The sequence below is a fragment of the Budorcas taxicolor genome, chromosome 7, assembly GCF_023091745.1.
Source record: "Budorcas taxicolor isolate Tak-1 chromosome 7, Takin1.1, whole genome shotgun sequence".
Taxonomy (NCBI): domain Eukaryota; kingdom Metazoa; phylum Chordata; class Mammalia; order Artiodactyla; family Bovidae; genus Budorcas; species Budorcas taxicolor.
In genome coordinates this window covers 26,294,961-26,313,755 of record NC_068916.1, presented here as the reverse complement: position 1 = coordinate 26,313,755, position 18,795 = coordinate 26,294,961, and the positions used below count along the sequence as shown (strand labels likewise).

The window sequence follows — 18,795 nt, the reverse complement described above, 5'->3', positions numbered from 1 at the left end:
CTGATACTGATCATTCCAATGATAATTATCTTATAAAAGAAATATCCAAACTTGGCCTGAAGATCTTTGTAGCAGCATATCTTCATCAAATGTTCTTTGGCTTACCTAGTTCAGCTTCCTTCGTGGAAGAGCATTCTAACAGAAGCTTGCGGTGGTTAATGACCACAGAGGGGACAGAAGAGAAAAATGCGCTGACTCACTGAGACGAAGTAAGCAATGGAGGAGTTAGTGTAAACAGAGGTTGTCAGAGGGGGCTTTGGAATCTACTTCTCTGGAGAGTTTTAAAAATAGGCCAGGCACTCATCTCCCTGGGATGGGCTCAGGCTGCACAGTAGCTAGAGGACAGCCACAGCCCTCTCATGTTCCCTGCTACCTCTACTGTCTACAGATGACAACAATATCTGAGGGGCCTCTGGGCAGGGAACTGGTGGTAACCTGGCTCGTTTCTAACTAGAGTCCTTTTTCACCCCATGGAATGATAAGTATATAAGTGAGGGTGGGGTCAGATTGTTCCCTGAACCACACTCTGTTAGCATTACCGAGCAGGGTGCTCCGTCCACCAGCACCGTCGGCTGAAAAGCATGGATACCAGTTAGTATTGAATGACAGCACTCTGTTGGATTTTATTTGTTCCATTGTTTTGTGTGTCTGTGTGTCTTTGTGTATGTGTGTGAGAGAGAGAAAAAATATAGCAAGTTATACTAATTGGAAAGGAAATTCGGTTAAAAAGTCTGGAAAACATCCGGGGAAAATACCTTCATGTCCTTGTGAAGCATTTGATTCTGATGTTAGACTCCAACCCTTAGCATTTGAATTTCCTTGGATCTGAGGCTTATCCAGGATTGTTGCCTCTTGCTAGCAGGTGGGGGGTTTCCTCTTAGAGAATGAGCTCCATTCTAGTCCCCTAGGGCTACTGGGTCACGGCCAGCTTCTCAGGGGAGCCGAAGAGACAGCAGAGCTGACAGGCACAGCGAGAGTCAGCTTTAGATACCTTGCACCCCATCATCTGGTGGGTGGGTGTTGTTGCTAATTGTTTTTCCATTTCAACAAAGAAAGTGGTGAGTTACGAAAAAGCAAGGATGTTCCATCTTAAGGATTAGGCTGAATGCTTTCAAGAGAAGCACTTTTTTTTTTTTAACATGAATTTTATCCTATAATATTTTTCCAATTTATTTAGGTACTTTGTCCACGGAAAATAGTATACGTGTTATGCCATGTAACCAGAATCTTTAGAATTAGTACAACTTTTTCTCAGTGAAGGTCTATCTTTATTCACCAAGTGGGCTCAGATGGCCTGTGTGGGGTGGGGTACCTGCCAAGGTCACAATCATGCAGGCTGCCCAGAGGAGAGTGGACCTGGCAACCCACCACCTAGTAAATTTACAAACAGGTGGTGAAACTAGGCTTTTCTTCTTTTGTACTTGTTCTTTCCTCAATGCCTCCCATAATCGTTGCTTTTCTAAAAGGTCAACTTTGTTGTTTTTTTTTTTTAGGAAAAGGAGTCTTTCCTTCATCTCCTAAATGCTAAGTTGATGTCCTTCCCTAGAAGTCTTTCCATTAATTAAGTTGGCCTGAAGGTCATAAACCATGATCGATATGGAGGCTGGTTGCTGCACGGTGCTAATTGACATCCCCAAAGAGGAATAGTGTCAACAATCAATAGAGAAGAGCAGGACACTGGTAGACTCATGGCTTTGATTTCTGAAAAGGTATGGGAATGCCCTGTGAGGTTTTCCTCCCGTACTCCTTTTGAATGTTAATGCTTTCTTGAAGATGATTTCAGACACACTGCTAGGATACTGCCTCTACTCACTGAAGCAGAATTCTCTGAAGAGTTGCTGAGGCAGAACCGAAATCATGGCTCGCCTCAGAGAAGCAGCTGTATTGGCCGCTAATGATGCCTCACACAGAAAGACGATGCTCCTTTAACTCGGGGTTTTAACGGGAAGTTTCTAAGCCTGAAACAACAGCTTTAGCTCTGGGGTGTGCCATCAGCTGCTTGCAGCTACCACTCCCTACTGCTTTCCCACAGCCTGGTCGGGAAGAATGGAAACTAAGGAGGCTTTGTAACTACCTGTAACTGTTCCACCAGGAAATGGATCAAGTGTTTGTTCAGCCAGCTCCAGGTATTTGACCAAAATCTGTGTCTATGGTGGGCTAATTAAACGCTTTCCTCTAACTTTAAATATATGCATGAGCCATGATCGCATGGATGCCTTTTGGATCCAAGTTCTGAATTTAGATCGAGCTGTCAGATAAAGTCTAATTAAATAGTTGCTAGGCAAAGTTAATGCACGGGGGTGAAATGTAATGATGCCTGTATTTTTAAAGCATGCTTAAGTTTATAATGCTACAGATACTGGATAAGAGAATAGTAAAACAGGCTTTTTTCTTTGCTAAGCTGCAGTAAATTATTCTTGAAAGCTCTTTGCCCATTACATTATTTTCTATTCGCCTAAAACATCCAACCTTCCAAAATGCAACAAGGATATTCTAATTTGGATCATGACCCAAACAACTCATAAGGATAGTGCTGACTGTCCCTGTTGTCCCTGGGCAGTGTGCAGCCCTAGCCTTTTGAGGTATCAGCAAGCACTCTCTTTCACTAGGAAACACACAAGGAAAGAGAAGGAAAACTGAGTTGAACAGCAAGGTTATTGTTTGGACTTTAAAGTTCCAGTTTGCTCGTGGTGCCTTTTGACACCCCCGTTTACTGACTGGGCACTCACAGGCTATTTTTCTGATGTTCTCAGCAAAGCTGCAGTCTTGCCCTGCAGTCCCTTTAAAACTGGTAAAGCAGATGTTAGGAGGAAGATGAAAATAGGGAGGAAGCAAAGCTGAGGTCAGGGCTCAGGCTGAAGATAAAGGTCCCCTGCTGACCAGCATGGTGAACCGGCTACAACAGGGTTCACTCCCCAAACCAAGCAGCAGATGTGTCTGCAGGCTGACTTTGCAGAGATCAGCAGAGGAAGCCGACCTCCTGTGCAGCAGTGAGGTCTAGCAACAGTTCTGAAACTGCCTGTTGAAATTTGTAGCTGACCACATTCGCTTGTCTTTAAAATTGTTGTCTATGGACTTTCTACTAGCCATGCGTCTAATTTTCGAGTGTATAAATTAATATTTACTCCTAACCATCCTGTGAATTTGGAATCATCAGGGCTATTGTATCAGAATAGGAGCGGTGTTGAAAAAGAGGAACGTGGAAGTTGCCATGCATTTATGTGAGCCAGAAAAATGGGGAGAGGGTGGTTAAAATGCCTGAAGCACTTAGAGTCAGGAAATCTCTACCTCGAGATTTTGGCTGGCCACCAAAAGGGCCATGTATTCTTTGAATTTATAGGAAACATTTTGCATCTTTGCATGTATATCCTGGAATGCAAGTTGTTCTTCACTGGATTCATACACAAAATTTCTATGAGAAATGAGGTAGCTTTGGTGGTGGGCTCACAGTTGTGGCGGGAAATGTGTAACAGGGTTGATTGGGATGTTTACATGTCGGGGGTGGGTGGCTGGGATGGACGATATACCTCCAGACACTCCAGCTATACAGACAGCAACGCAGTTGAGGCTTCCTTAAGCTCAAAAAAGTAGAGAGTGATTCTATTCTGCCTCACTTTCAGGATATATTATTTCTTCCATTTTTACAAGACATGTTCACATTTCAACAGCCGAGCTTCAGCACTATTATAGGATAATGCAGCACTTTGAGGAAGTTTGTTCCTGTCAGTTGTTGCAAATTCAGTCCTGCCTACCTAGCCAACTCCCTCCCTATTTCATAGTCTACAGATTGGTCTCACTAGGCTGCTAGATAAATATAAGCAAGGTACACAGGACGTCTTTGTGGGACAAGGTGTCCTGTCCATCACATGTGAGTGTAAACTGGACAAGCCTGTGAGTGTTCTTGCTCGATGGTTGAACTGTTTTTACATCGGCTTTACATAACTAGGTTTGTGGCCTACGAGTTTTAAAAATTAGGTACAGCAATTATATGGTTTCGGAGTACTTAAAATACAGACTGCATTGTTTCACAGCACCCTGCAGGGCATTAGCAGTTGAAGGATGATGACCTTCTACTCATTCCCCTCTGAAGGGGGCTACTCTTGAGTTTTTTGATTTGGGGTGGTTTATTTAACAATCTCCATTCCTGCATGGGAAATGAGCAATAAATCTCATTTTGCACAACAACGAGATAAAGAGAAAACAGTCCTTCCTCATCACCTAGTTTTTGAACAGCTCACAATGTGCCAGGCAGCACTATACACACACTGCATCTACTGTGGCTGTTATTGCAACCCATCGCGAGAGGGACGACCACAAAAGTGAGATGGTGAAATCAAATGCCTGTGTGTGCTTTCCCAGGACAAGGGGCCAAATGCAGTGAATGAATTCTGTGGCTGTCCCTTGAAAAGTCAGAAATATATCATTACTTTAAGATAGTTCTCTCCAGACAAAATATTTTTTCTTACTGTGAAATTTTATAATGAGATGAACAGCCCAAAGGTTCCAAGCTTGAGAAGGATATGTGTTGACATTGATAGTTCCCATGTAAGACAATACAATTCAGGATATTTTAAATGGCTACCCTTCTCCATCCAAAAGCAATCTAGGTAAGAAAGGATTGACCCCTTAAACAGAAGGGAGAGTGCTTAATTCCAGCTGATTTCTATATTTCAGACCCTACCCATCAGCAGTGAGGCCAAAGAAAATGTAAAAAAAACAAACAACTGCTTCTTAAATCATGAGCTCTGTGACTATTAAAATGTCACTGTGACTCAGACTATTTGTGATTCTTTGAAACAAGATCTATTTCAACCACAATGGTCTAACATCCCAGTTAGGATGGATGACATGTTCTTTTTTTCACCCCTTCTCTGTACCACCCAGCACCTCCAAGCTTGAATTCAGTTCCCTGAACTCTAAGGGGCCAGAGGTTTGTTTCAACCTCTATTTAGAGAGGCAGTGATCCCAAAGCAGCAAGGAATTCCTCAAGGAGCCTGTTGTTTAAAAAGGAGATGGTGAGGAGCACGTCCTCAGGAGATACATCCTGTAATAGGTGCTGCTGCAGAGTGCAGGTGAACTGTTCCCAGGGACAGAACGCAGGAAGCGTCGGTGCCTTGGGTGAAGGGAGGACTGAGGACCTGCTGGGGAGGAGGACTTTGGCGTGGACCGGGGGGAGGGAGAGAAAGCCGCAGGTGGGAAGAGAGCGAGGAGGAGAGCAGCTGGCGGACAGCATCATGACTCAAAGCTCAGAGGTGGGAAACCTGGAGGTGTTCAAAGGATACCAGGTGTGAGGTGGAGCTGCTGAACGGCCAGAGTTGGGACTCTCTCCCTAGGTGACTGCAGATCAATTACATGTAAGTTCGTTCTTGTCCACTGGTCATTTTGCTCAAAACCAAATTGATCTTTGTTCCTTTCTGAACTTACTTTGAAAATATAGTAATACCTCAGAAAAATTCCACTGACAGATTGCCATCTAATTTGTGGGCCAGAAAACAGGTGTATCAGGTCCACAAGAGGGTTAAGGGGTTGGTGAGGGGTCTTGGATATTGGAGCACAAGGGTTTTCTGAGGGGAGGAATGGTAAATTTGAGCTTAGAAAGATGAATCATGACGCAGTATAGAGGAAGAATGGGGTAAGAAAGAGAGGGTTTCTCTGCAAACGGACTAAAGTGAGTGGCTGACAGAGAGAATGGCTATGGGTGAGATGGACTTCTCACACGGGGCTTTGTGACTAATTCAGGGTGTTTGCACTTTGTGAACTTAGAGTCCAAGGAGCTTAGTTTGAGAAAAGGGATGTATTACATGACTTTTGAAAATGGCAGCTTTCAATTAAGCTTTCCTTGGTCCATGTTAAAATTAGACTTTATTTCCACATACAAATGGACCAAGCAAAGGGAAGACAGGTGTGCTGCGTGATAGGGAAAGCCAGTCAGGATTAAAATACTGCTGTGAGTGACTCTGGTCCTTCCTAAAATAACTGGCTTTTGTTGTTATTAATGCTGATAATGGTTGCATCAAAATCTTTCGAAATAATTTACTTGCCCACATTCCATTATTCATCTGAAAGGAACATTTCATTGTTTAGGTAAAAGCAATTGTGACCATTCCCTAAGAATCATTTCGACCCAAAACGGGACACTTTACTCTCAGGCACTTAAAAAATTTGGATGTCTTTGAATATTCTTGTACTGTGGTGGCCAAGTGATTATATTTATTTCTATTTCTGCATCTTACACTGATGCTTCCTTTAGCTTAAACATGCTGTTGAGCTTTTCAAATTTGTAAATTATTGATTAGTTGATTGCAGTTTTAAAATCAAGCAGGCTCTTCTAGGGATTTCAAGCAGTTCCAGGCAAAACTGGGAAATAATTGGCATTTCTTTCTGAATCTCTGGATCTCCATCTCCCTTCATAACCATCTCCTCCTCTCATCTCTACCCACTTTCCCTCATCCTTCCCCAGGACTCTCCCTCTGGACCATCAACTCATAGCCCCCACGTCTGGTTCCCACAAGTCCCTCTAGCAGCCCCTTGCTCCCAGCAGGATCTTCCTTCAATTTCCTTTCTATCTACCTCTTTCCCCCCTCCTCCAAACAGGAACAGTATTTAAAGACAAATCCCCGCTAATGTGTTAATGTTTCATTTTCCCTGGTAAAATACTGCACTTTAATAGAGACCTGTGATGATTTGACCAAATGAAGTGATTTTAATAGGAACTTAGGCATCATAGTATGCTGGGAGGGGAGAGGCTTACAATCTGTAAAGATCTGTAGAGTTCTCAAAATGCTTTCATCTCTCTTGTCTCCTCAGTTTGGTTTATCTAAAAGGGGTTGGTGGTGAAAGGCTCAGAGAACAAGAATATATATATTTATATTTTAGCGGGCTTCTCAAAACCCGGTAAAATATCAGGTTGCAAAGAGGGTTGCAAAGAGGTTGCAAAGATCAGGTTGCAAAGAGTGTTAACTATATCCTTAGATCTGCCTTTTAATCAGCATAGCATGGTAAAATTGCAAATTAAAACTGAGTGTTAAGACATTCTAATAGTTGGCTTCCCTGTGAAGAAGTGAGGCCCCAGACTCATGTATAGAGAGATGTTGCTGATAATCTGAATTGAGATGACTAGGTTGTTTACTGGGGCTTCTTGTAAAGGTTGCCCATCACTGCATCCCCCAAATGAATGGTGTACCAGTTCTAAAACCTGAGTTATGGAATAAGCCTAGGAATTATAGGATGCTTAGCTAAGACAAAAGGACTTGATATTTTGCCTTGTACAAAGGACAAGGCTGGAGAAGACTGGTCCAGGGTGTCATGATGGTGCTCATCATGATAGTAAAGTGAAGACCAGGGGTGGGAAGGGAGGGACTGAAAAAGCATTGCTATATTAGTCAGACAGCTCATGGCTAAAAGTGTCATTAACACAGTTTCAAAAGGTTCTATATCTACTTCTCCACTGTTGTCATTGAACTTCACAGATCTAGCAAACTTTGTGTTGTAAATTTACACAGTTAATGGTCCTCTTTTTTCTTCTATTTCCCTTTCGGATTATGTAATGTTTTCATTTAAAAAAATTCCTAAAACTGCAGACCTGTCTTGGCTGTGTTAAAGAACAGATGAAGAAAGTGGCTCTGGCTTCACTTGGGCCAGAGGGAAAATGGACATAGTAAAATGGATTTTAGTAAGCCATGGGAAGGCCAGGGATCAGAAGGACATGGAAAGACAAGAGGCAACATAGTGGGTCTCAGTGGTAAAGAACTCTCCTGCCAGTGCAGGAGATATAAGAGATGAGGGTTCGGTCCCTGGATTGGGAAGTTACTCTGAAGGAGGAAATGGCAACCCACTCTAGTATTCTTGCCTGAAAAATCCCATGAACAGAGGAGCCTGGCAAGCTACGGTCTGCGGGGTCGCAAGAGTCAGACACAGCTGAGCACAGCACAGCTTAGACATCTATTCCTCTATCACCACGAGGCTTTCTTTTGACCCAGGTTTTGGGGAATTTTTTGTTTGGTATGATTAAATCCAGTTTGGGTATTTGGTTGGGTATGGATGTCCTTAGAAGCACCAGGGAGAGCTGGCTTGGCTACCTTTCCTGTCCGCTCTTCAGTTCCTATTAAGATTAGCACCCAAGACTGGCAGGGTGCTTAAAAACAAGCAAACCAAGCCCAATCCATGAATATCCTCTATACGCCTAAGGAGATGTTTTTAAAAAACAGTCAAATTTTCTTCCAATCATACTTTAAAATAAAAATGAATCATAAGTGAATCTACTGCAACTATTCCAACCTTTAAAATATTCAGAGTCAAGGAGCTGCAAAATATTTCCCCTAAACTGGTCACTCCTTCCTCCCAGATACCAGTTGTAGTTCCCTTATAAACTATTTTTAAACTGTGATTTTATAAACTTTGAAGTGTCAACATACACACAAACTGTTGTTATGCTCACTAATTCTATACCTCAAGACAATGATTATAAGTTAACTGAAGAAATACTATGTTAATCCTTTAGGCCATAATTCTATTTTTATTTGGTTGCTTATTTTCACTGAGCATAATTTCTTTTGAATTCATGGTAATTTCCATAGATGACTATGTAATTTTTTTACAGACAGATTCATAAATATGTCCTATGATTTACCTATATAGTAATGTCTGATATAAGTACTTTTCTTTATCAAATTTGATTTAAATGGGTTTAGTTCAATATATGAAGCTTCCACTGGCCTCAATGGCTACTTCAATATGCCTTTAAAGACAAACAGTAATATCCATACACCTTAGTTTTTCTACTAGCAAAATAGAAATAGTGATAACATTTCTTTCTTTCTCTTCCTCTCACCAAATGGTCTTAAACAAACAGTAGGAAGCTGCTGTTTGGCTTTTTAAAAATGCAATCAATTTCTTTTCCCTAGCTCGGTTCTCTAGGTCCTTTCCAGGATCAAGCATTGAACCATGTTTTTGTGTTTTGATGAAGAGAGAAAAAGCAGCAGGAGTTTGATGGTTGGGAGTCTGAGACCCCTCCCTTCTCCCTTGGCCTAGGCGAGGTGAGAGAGAGCAGAGAAGCATGGTAGCTTCCTTAGTCCTGTCTTCAGTGAAGCAACACTTTGTTTCCTTTGCTTTTCATCTTTGTATGCTTTTCAAAGGTTTTCCCTGACATTCATCTTCATGATAGCACCGTGAGATAGCATGCAGCCATTTCTACTTCTCATCTTTCCAACTTAGTGACCTCTTCAAGGTCCCACACACAGTACCACGGAGGCTAGAGACTCAGGACCCAAACCCAGTGCTCCTTGAGAGAGTTTCTATGTTAAGCACCTTTTCCAGCCTGGCTCAGACAATGAAGAATCAGCCTGCAATGCAGGACACCCAGGTTTGATCCCTGGGTCGGAAGATCCCCTGCAGAAGGGAATGGAAACCCACTCCAATATTCTTGCCTGGAGAATCCCACGGACAGAGGATCCTGGTGGGCTGCAGTCCATGGGGTCACTGAGAGTTGGACACAACTGAGCACCTTCACTTTCACTTTTCACTTTCATGCATTGGAGAAGGAAATGGCAACCCACTCCAGTGTTCTTGCCTGGAGAATCCCAGGGACGGGGGAGCCTGGTGGGCTGCCGTCTATGGGGTCGCACAGAGTCGGACACGACTGAAGCGTCTTAGCAGCAGAGTGACTGACACTTTTCCAGCCTCAGTTTCCTCGTGCTACAGAGATCCCTGCTTTCATGGAGCCTGTGATAGAATGGCTATCTTCTGTTGTGTTTAGCTACAGTCCTGGCACACAGCTGGTATCCAGTCAATGGTCTCATTATAAGAATGATGTGAGAGTATTATTATTGGAGGGAATCTGGAAGAGACTTGGCAGGGAGGCTTGGTTTGGATGTCAAGTTGGCAACACATTTGAGGTCAACATTACCTTGTACATTTCTCATCTTCTGTACTCTGGTTGCCCTCCCTGCCCATCCCTCCTGGCCCCAGGTGGCTACCCTGAGAACAGTCTGGTAATTTCATGCAAGAGTAACATATTCTTCCCCATAGTTATATGTAATTAAGCATCCCTGTTGAAAAAGCTTTGCGAATGCTTCTTCTCTCTGAAAAATAGGATGGTGAGCCTAGAAATAAAGTTGCCCTTTGATGTTTACTCCCTCTCCTTCCCTTCCTTTCTCTCTGAAGGCTCTCCAAGGTGCAGCCACCATGATCTCGGCAGGCTGATGATGGAAGAGAAAGAAGCCGGGAGACCCTGTGCTCCAGCATCCCTGGACAATGGATGGAGGACAGCCAGTCCCTTCTCCTCTGTTGCCCCTTGGGAACGTGTCATCAGATTCTAGCATGTCTCTGGAGCAGAAAACCACATTTGTTTTTGTGATTTTGTTGTTTATTTTCTTGGGCATCCTCATCGTCAGGTGCTTCCGGATTCTTTTGGACCCATATCGGAGCATGCCAACCTCGACCTGGGCTGACGGACTTGAAGGCCTGGAGAAAGGGCAGTTTGACCATGCCCTTGCTTAGCAGGATAGAAGCAGGAGTCCATCCTGAGGAAGAGGAGTGCTTTGTGTCTCAGTGAGAGGTTTCCTTTAGTCACCGTTCTCAGCAACTCAAAGTCTTCACCCTATCTGGTTCTAGAACCACAATCCATTTATTCAGTAAACATTTGAGGACATTGGAAATGGAGGTTTCCATTACCAACGCAAAATAGGAAAGTTTCAGTCTCGACATTTACTCAATGAATCAATATTCTTGAACGTGTGTGATGATGAAGCCAAGAGTACCAATAGTGACTGTGCCTGAAATGAGGCCCTACTGGACCTGGGGGGCCTGACTAGGTCACCAGGAAGACAGACCTGGTTTGAATCTGAAGGCAGAGCCAGAACAGACTTCCTTGCTCTAATTTTGTCCCCCAGCTTGTTTTCTTTTCATGGGAATCTGGGTCCTGGGCAGAGAATGAGGAGGATGCTGCTGAGTGGACGGACCCACAGCAGGTACTTGTTGTCTCCTAAAGCTAAGAGCAATGGGAGGCAATTGGGAATGCTTAGAAGAAGTGATTGATCCCTGGGAAATATGAGTGAGGATGATGCTATTTTACTTTTCAAATAAAATGAATTCAAAGGCTTGTGGAGGTTTGCCAACTATTTACTAGGCCAAGTGCATTCTATGTATTCGTATTAATAACAGGAGTAGAGGTAGCGATACATGATCTGAATTTACTTTCTTTGCACAATTGATCGAAATAATAGGTGGCTTATTTCAAGTTGTGCTTTTTTTTTTTTTTCAATAAAAAGCTAACTGTTTGGAGGAGAAGACATTTACAGTCTTAAGAAGAATGTATGCTTATGACTGATATAGAAACCAAATAAAACTTTTCAAGAAACAGAAGTGTCTCCTCTCTCTTATTTCAGCGCCCTGGAGGCAGTGTGTGATATCAACTGCTGAGGACTAATTGTTCTGAAAACGAGAAAAAGACCAAAGACCATAAAAGGTCATCTAATTCATCCCTCTCCCGTTTCAGGAAGGGCTTCCACAGATTTACACATGGGACCTATTCAAAGCACTGTTTAAGTCTCCCAAAAAGAGAGATATGCAAACCTCTTATTTCAACTCCGTACAGATAGGAAAATCTTTCATCTAAACTGAACTCCTTAAGGCTGCATTTAAAGTCTATGTCTTCTTATTTTCTCCTCAATTAGCCTTAAAAAAAAAAAAAAAAAGTTTAAAAAAGGAACTATGCCTAAAAAGGCAGCCTTTAGTAAAACTTCTCCCTTGTCTTATTCTTTCTTTTGTAACATTTTGGAGATTCTTCTGCTCAGCTTTCCCTTGTCCCCCGTATTCCCTCTTGATTTCTTTTCATTTAAAAAATAATAGCTCTATTAAAATGTAATTTACATACCACAAAATTTAGCCTTCTAAAGTAAACAATTCACTGGTCTTTAATATATTCACAGAATTATGTGACCATCATCACTATCTAATTCCAGAATTCTATACCCAGTACCAGTCATGTCCCATCCCTCTTTCTTCTCAGATCCAGTAATATCTAATCCAGCTTCTGTCTCTATGGATTTGCCAGTTCTGGACATTTCATACTAATGGAGCCTAGGAGCACATGGCCTTTTGCGTCTGGCTCCTTTCACATAGCATGTTTTTAAGACAGATTCACCTGTGTTGTAGCATGACCTGTATTCTATATCTTTGTATGGCCAAATAATATCCTGTTGTTTGGCTAGACTGTGTTGTATTAGTCTCTCCGTCATGTCCGACTCTTTGCAACCCCATGGACTGTGGCCCACCAGGCCCCTCTATCCACTGAATTCTCCAGGCAAGAATACTGGAGTGCGTTGCCATTCCCTTCTCCAGGGGATCTTCTCAACCCATGGATCGAACCCGGGCCTCCCACGTTGAAGGCAGATTCTTTACCATCTGAGCCATTATTCATTTATCATGGCTATTCACTGGCCAGTCTAAAAGGAATGCTGCTATGAACACACTGGTACAAGATTTTGCGTGGATATGTGTTTTCAGTTCCCTTGAGTAAATTCCTGTGAGTGGATTTGCTAGCCCATATGCCAATGCTGTGTTTAACTTTTTGAAGAACTGTGAGACTGTTTCCTAAAGCAGCTGTATTAGTTTGTATTTCCAATGGCAAAGTATGTAAATTTTGATTCTTAACTCTTCCCAACTACTCAGCTTTCTTTAGCTATAGAATTCATAACTGTGATCACTTATAAGAATGAGCCAGATTAAAAAGATAACCACCTCTTGGTTTCATCATGCTACAAGTTAATTGATGCCTTCGGAGATCCTACATTTCTAGTTCCCAAAACACAACACTGATGCTATCTGTGGTCATCCTGTGGTCTATTAAGTCACCTAAGTATCTTTTTTTCTGCAATACTATTGCATCTTTCTTTAACCTACTCATTGTAAAGTTTCTTTTTTTCTTCAAATGTACCATGTCATGTGTATCCTTATTTAATTTTTCTCCTGTTTTATTGGGCATCCATTCAGGTACTTATTGAGTGCTTTGAGCCTGGCATTTCTAGCACTGGAAAGAGGAAAATCATAAAACTAGTTCTTGCTCTTGAGTAACTGTCAACCCCACTGAAGAGCTGAGAAATGAAAGAAGGCGTGTGTCCGCGTCATTGTTCAAACAACTGTGGGAACCTATGGTTCCTACACCATCAGAATCCTCTGAGAGCTTAACAGATATATATGCACCCCCACAAATTTTTATTATAAAAGGTATATATGACCATGGTAAAAATGTAGAAACAATATGGAAAGATATAAAAAAAACAGCCAAAGTTAAAATTCAGCCTCCTTAGTTCATTCCAGCTCCTTAGTTCCTCTGGGGGAGCTTGTTGAAAATGTAGATTCCTACAGCCTTCCCTCCCTACAGAGCAATTCTGTAGAGGTGGGTCCGCAAACAGATGCTCTAGGAGACAGAATGTGGGAGAGAAGGCTGAGGGCCAAGATAGTCAAGGAACCGTCCCGGGAAACAGTGAGTCAGGTGAGCATAGTGTGTTTAAGTGCATGGTATAAAACTTTATGCAATCTAAGTTGCTATTCTGAAATGAATTATGTCTTGACCTAAGATGACAGGCGCGTTTTAGATATGTTCATTGGAAGAGAAGAGGGAAAGTTGTAGAAGAGGAAAGGGGGTGAGGATGTGGGGCATAGAGGAAGGAGAGCAGCCTGTCTGGACAATATAGTTGGAGGGAGAGTTGGAACTCTTATGGGAAGGATAAGGGTGGAGCTGAACATCCGAAAGGCGGAAAAGGCAAAATGAAGGGTGAGAGTCACTGCAGATTCTTGAGAAAGAAACTGACATGGGGAGTGGTGGTCAAGACCAGTGTCTGCACCCTCCCTTGGGGCCATGCTAGCATCTGCTACTAAAACAGGACAGACGTAAATAGCCATCTGCCCTCCACGAGGCCTTGGAACACGGGATTGCCAGTAAGTGCCACGGGGCCTCCCAGAGCCTGCTCTTCTTTCTCTCCTCACTTTATCCCCCACTCTATTTTTGTTTTTCCTTCTCAGATTACTGCTCCTTCTTCAACCACCCCCTCACTGGTTGGGCCAGTTTGATCCCACCCTGAATATGGGTCTCCCACGCTCCACCCTCCCTTGTCCAGAGTCAGAGACCAGAACAAGTGATAAAACGCTTTGGGGTGTTCAGAGTAAATTGATCCCTCCAGTGAGAAGTGCTAACCCTCTTTTTTAATTACTCAGGACTCCTTGGGGTGAACAGCCTATTCTTGAAAGGTCACAAAAGCCCTCTCTCTCCTGGCTTTCTGGCTACAGGAGTTATAGTGCAGCATTTTGCCTACCTTACAAGATATTTATAATGAGTGCAGCTGCCCTCTATCATGTATATCTGTATCCTAGGATGACAAAAATTACTTTCCCAAGGTCATGCTAGAATAGAGCTGACTTTTGATTCAGAAAAATGTGGCAGACTCATTCTCAGTCTGAGCTCTCTGCTCCCAAGAGACTCCAAGTTCTAGATCAACACGGCTTCTTCCAAAAAACCTCTTTTTAAAAACATCTTAAACCCTGTAAAGTAAGGTCTAATATGGGGTTTGAAGGAGATTAATTTGACTCCTGCTGTTAAACTAATGAACATTCCAAGTAAGATTGTTCTTTTACTATTTTTAAGGGTTAAAGCTGAAACAAAATAAAGCAACAGTTTTAGGAGGCAGAAATTAAGGTGGATGTTTGCAGGGGAAAAAGTACCCATTCAAGTTCCATTGTTTTATTGAAACTCTGAAATTTTTATATTATGTTGATAAATTCGGTGTGATGACAAATTTTACTTGACGACAAATTTTATCTGACTAAATCATTGAAAGAAATCTCATAGTTTCAAGAGGATGTCAACTTTCAGAACTGATGTATAAACCATATGGAAACATAATTATTTTCAAAAAAAATATTTTAAGCTCCAAAGCACTGAATAAATTCTGAGATGTGATTTGTGAGATCTGTATGTATGTCTTCCGAGATAAAGCATACAAAGAGGGGTGCCTCAATTACTGATTCATCACAAAGTTGTAGAGAGCTGTGATCTCCAGAAAATGTGTTCAGTTCTCTGTATGTGCATATTCAGGGTGGGATCAAACTGGCCCAAGCCAAAAGAGTTTAGTTATTTGCTTGTTTTGAGATGCAAAAGAAGGACAACCATTTAAGCTTTGTCTCTCCTGTTACTTTAAAGAATAAATGAATTATTTCCAGAGAGGTGTCTACCTCTTTAGAAGCAAGTCCTCCCTACCCTTACAGCTTGCTCTGGCCTGATGAGTCAGCACCCAACACTTCAGCCAGTCTGGGGCTCTTACCAAGGTCAACTTTTTAGAATAGGATTCCCTCCTGAATTTAGAATACAGTTGAAGTTTTGCTTCCAGTTTCCGGCCATAAAGTGTACTCACATCTTGTCACAAAGCACCACAAGATATTCCTATATAATTCCATCCCATAGACTTCCCCAATATCCTGATTGATGTGTCTATGCTTTAGCCTATGAGAGATTTCCTTAAACCATTTTTCAAAGGGAATTTCCATTTTCTTTTCCCTTCTAAGCTTCCCATTATTTTCTTTTAAGCCCTATTATATTCTTAGAGCTCCGAATACTAGGCAGCTTTTAAGAAGGCAGCTCTTCCTGGATTCTCTGGAGTTTGCAAAGCTGGAAAGAAACACTGCTATCATCTATTTCAACCCCCTCACTTTTCATGGAAAGAAATAGGAAGACAAAGAGGTCGAACGGCATGCCCATAGTCGCATCTCCACCCACTAGTTACAGTTGTATCATCTTACATATGTGGTGTGTGTGCACATGAATTCAAATAGAATGAACAGCTAATAAATCTGCAAAGTGAAAAATGTCCTTTTGCTAACTGTCATGAGAGTTACTCTTAAATAATCTCCTTTTTTTGGCAGTGGGGGAGCGGTGGTGGGGGGAAGATGTGTTGTGTTTCTTAAAAACAACCCTATGAACAGGATCTTTTCCTTAGGGATATTCCCAAGCTTCGGTTTAGGTGTCTGGACAACAAGAGGTATTTCCAGGTAAATTATAAAGGATCCCTTAGCAAAGATTCTGGTTCTCTAGACACAGGATAATCAATCTAGGATAAGGCTTCAGAGTTTAATTCCAAATAGATCTTCGAGCTGTTTTTCTTAGCTGAAGAGGCCCGCCAAGGGAGATTACAACATAAAGTTCATAAAGGTTTTGGATACAGCCCTATCTCTGGTTTATCAAAGAGATGTCTGGATCCTCTTAGGGCAGAACTAGAGCTTCAGAAGTTATACAACAAAGTATTTCAAGTTTGAAAGTACCCTTTATCCTTTTCTGTCATGCATTTTTTCCTAGTTACCTCACTTATTTCTTATCCTCTCTTTTCTGATAAGTGGAGTGCTGGAAGAAGCTGAAAACAACATTAAATTCAGTACTGCTCTGGTGGATAAATATTTCTTCAACAGTCACAACAAATGGCTGCCTGAGTCCTGCCTGAACATGTCTAACTTCTCAAGGAGTCCATTCCGTCTTGAGCTCATTCTGTTTTACAGGAAATAATTTTAACCTACTGTAAACTTGTATTTTGGCCATTTTTGCCAAGTGGACACCATTGTTTTCTTCTGAAGTGGCAGATTTCTGATATTCTTTAATAGGACCACCCTTGAGATGTACCTGTTGTTGAAAGACAGTTCTTCATGGATCCTTCCTCCTTTTTGCATGTCCTTCTAGCTGAGGCACTGACAGAGTTTAATTCCCTTGAAAGCTCTTTGTTTAGAGATAGTATTTCTCTTGGTAGATGGTTGGGCAGATTTGCTTGTTGTTCAGTTGCCCAGTCATGTCCGACTCTGTGACCCCATGGACTGCAGCACACCAGGCCTCTTTGTCCCTCACCATCCCTCGAAATTTGCCCAAGTTCATGTCCTCTGCAGGTAGCCTATAATGAAAGAGTGGGATTTACTGAGCTTGGGATTCCTCTCTTGTAATGCCACCTATCGTGTGTACAAGCATCATCTCCTCCGGTTTGCATTGCCCTGTGCGAACTGGGATAAGGAGCTGACACAGGGAAATGCTGATACTCTGGGTCCTCTGATTGTTGTGAGTAATGAACTTGTCTCTGACTCTGAGTCTTGTGCTTTCTACCAGCATCCATGAAACTGTGTCAGGCTAACAGATCAGCTTGCAAGAATGGTCAAATCTCAGCTCCTTCAGATTTCTTGACAGTTCTCATTATTCCCCCAGGTTAAAAATACTCCAGTTCCTTCCACCACCCTATAGTGTCATATGTTTTGAATCATCTCTTGTCCTTATCAAACATTCTGGACGCTCTTCAGTTTAGCTATGTCCCTGCTGCAGAGAAAGGAAAATAATAACCCCTATATGGCTGACTAAAACAAGTGGAACCAAATTCTGATTAATTTTGTTCTGAGAAGCACATGTTACAAGATGCAGCCCAAGAGGAAATGATCTTTTTTTTGCAGCCACATTACTGTTCATAGCAAGCCATTCAAAAGGCATCACAGGCAGCTGAAACTCTCTGGTATTTTTATGTATACCAAGGTAGAAATTTACCTATACTATGTAATGCCAAATGTTATGTCAAACATAAAATCCCATCTTCTTCTGGTACAGTTTTACAATTTTGCATCCCAGCCTAAGAATTTAAAATTTCTCTTTTTTTTATTTCATTGTATTCCATTTAGTTTAGTTCGTCGGTTTAGGCTTTTTATAATCTGATTCCCTCCTTATCATATTCATTGGGCTCACCATCTTTGTGTCATCAGTACATTGGCTTAGCAAGCCTTCCATATTTTTTTTTTCACATTAATGGCAAAACTTCAAACATATCGGAGCCAAGTAGAGAGACCCGGGTCATGCCACAGAGATCTCAATGCATTTAAGGAGTCAGTTGGCAGACGTAATTGTAAGCAAATGTTTCCCACAGGAAACTCCATGGAGATAGACACTCCATGGAGACGTTTAACCAAGAGGAAACCTAGGAAGCACGATGACTCATGCAAGTCTGCAGCAAAGTTCCAGAAGACAGGGAAACCACCAAAGTGATGGTTGTACAACTTTCCAAACTCAGCTGAAATGTTATAGATCCAAATTGGCAAATGGAAGTCACACAAATGGCAAAAAGAGCCTCTATCCACTTTTGCTAGAGCTTCAAACTCATAGGCAGTGAAAAGATTGTTAGCTCTACCTAGCTCTCTGTCCAGCATTGTGACTCTGGTTACACATGAAAACAATCTCACACTATCTGCTGGAGAAAACTCCTCCTAGTGGCAGAGATCATCAAGCATATACTAATCCACTTGAGGAAGCAGATATTAGATAATAGCATGGATCAGCGAAGGAGCACACACTGGGCGCTCAGGCAGCTTGAATCTTCACTGGTTCTGCTAGGAACTAGCTGAAAGGTTTTGTACAAGTCCCTTAATTCCTCAGGGCCTCATTTTCTTTTCTTGTAAACTGAGATATATGGACTAGTTAATCTCTAAGTACCTAAGTACCTTTTTTCACTTCCTAAAAAAGCATTTATAGCTAGAACTTGGGAACCATTTACTGAACACCAACATGAAAGAGATCTGAAAAACTTAGTATGTCTCAGATCACGTGGCTAGTGTGAGGTTACACGAGAATTTGAATGTAGGTGGCACAGTGAGTAAAGAATCTGCCTATAGTGCAGGAGACAGCGGTTCGATCCCTGGGCTGGGAAGATCTCCTGGAGGAGGGCATGGAAATCCACTCCAGTACTCTTACCTGGAGAATCCCATGGAGACAGAAGAGCCTGGCAAGCTACA

At 42.0% G+C, this 18,795-nt stretch overlaps 1 long non-coding RNA gene across 1 annotated transcript; it reads left to right on the top strand.

Annotated features, from left to right (window-relative positions):
* The first annotated feature begins 484 nt into the window (after positions 1–484).
* LOC128050954 (uncharacterized) lies at positions 485–10,250 on the top strand. The gene is made up of 3 exons (XR_008199708.1): positions 485–591; positions 1,494–1,709; positions 10,162–10,250. It is a non-coding gene; the product is annotated as an uncharacterized LOC128050954 (long non-coding RNA).
* The last annotated feature ends 8,545 nt before the right edge of the window (positions 10,251–18,795 follow it).